Genomic DNA, 1,712 nt, shown 5'->3' on the forward strand with positions numbered 1-1,712 from the left:
AATACATCACAAAGGAAATTAGAAAATATACCACACTGAATTCTAATGAAAACATAACATGTCAAAGTTTGTGGGATGCTACTAAAGCAATACTTAGAGGGAAATTTATACCTTTGCATGCTTATTTTATAAATAAGTAAGATTTAAAATCAGTGACTAACTTTCTATTTAAATGCCTTAGACTACCTAATTTCAAGGTTTTCTATGCTACAGTAATTGAGATATTATGGCATTATAAATAGACAAATACCTCAAATGAACAGAATACATCATCCAGAAAAAGACTCACACACATACAGCCAATTGATTTTCAGGAAAGAACTCAATGCAATTCAAAGGAGAAAGGAAAATATATTCAACAAACTGGGCTGGATAAACTTAATAAACATGGAAAAAAATAACCTGACTCCTTCCTTACATGGTACACAAAAATTAATTTGAGATGGATTAAGATCTAAATGTTAAAGTTAAAGCTATAAAAGTTTTTAAAAGGAAGCATTACAGAATCCTTGTAAACATGGAGTGAGCAAATATTTCTTAGAGCAGCCACAAAAGAAAACATTGAACTTAAAGAAAAATGATATAGTAGACTTCAAATTTTTAAAAAATTCTGTTTTTCAATAATTGTCTTTATGGAAATAAAAATTCATTCCACAAAGAGGTTGAAAATATTAACAACACACATACCTGACAAATGACTTGTGTCTAGAATATATAAAGATCTCTCAAGAATGACATGTACACACTGCTATATTTAAAATAGATAACCAACAAGGACATACTGTATAGCACAGAGAACTCTGCTCAATATTCTGTAATAACCTAAATGGGAAAAGAATTTGAAAAAGAATAGATACATATATGTATATGTGAATCACTTTGCTGTACACCTGAAAATAACACAACATTGTTAATCAACTATACACCAATATAAAATAAAAATTAAAAAAAGAATAACTAATAAAAAATGGACAAAATACTTGAACACATACTACATGAAAGAAGATAAGTGAATAGTCAATAAGTACATGTAAAGATTCTCAATGTCATTAGGGATCAGGGAAATGAAAATTAAAACCACAGTGATACCACCACTTTGGAAAACTGGTTGGCAATTTCCTCAACAGTTAAATATACACCACCATTATGATCCAGTGATTTCACTCTTTGGTATTTACTTAAATAAAAATTTTTGTCCAAAGACTTGTATGAGAATGTTTGTAGTAGTTTTTATTCATAATGAGAAAAATCTGGAAATAACCAAAAAGTCTACCAACAAGATAGTAAACTGTGGCATATTCATGTAATGAAATACTATTTACCAATAGAAAATGAACTGTTAAAACACACACCAACATGTATGAATCTCATATACATAATGTTGACTAAAAGATGACAGACACAAAACACTACCTGTTTTATGATTCCATTTAGATGAAGTTCTAGAATATACAAATTTAACCCATGGTGACAGAAATCAGAACAGTGATTGCTTATCTGGGGGTGAGATATGATTGGAATAAGGAAACACCAGCATCTTTTGATTTTATCTTGAGTGGCTACAGATTACACGTGCTTATATTACATGTGAATGTGCACGTATACAATCAAATATCATTGAATTGTACACTTAGAATAATGTTTATTTCACTGTATGTAAATTTAACTTCAGTAGTTAAAAAAGTTACAAGTTAATTCTTTGAGAAAAGATA

This window comes from Lipotes vexillifer, unplaced genomic scaffold (genome assembly GCF_000442215.2).
Source record: "Lipotes vexillifer unplaced genomic scaffold, Lipotes_vexillifer_v1.1 scaffold789, whole genome shotgun sequence".
Lineage (NCBI taxonomy): Eukaryota > Metazoa > Chordata > Mammalia > Artiodactyla > Lipotidae > Lipotes > Lipotes vexillifer.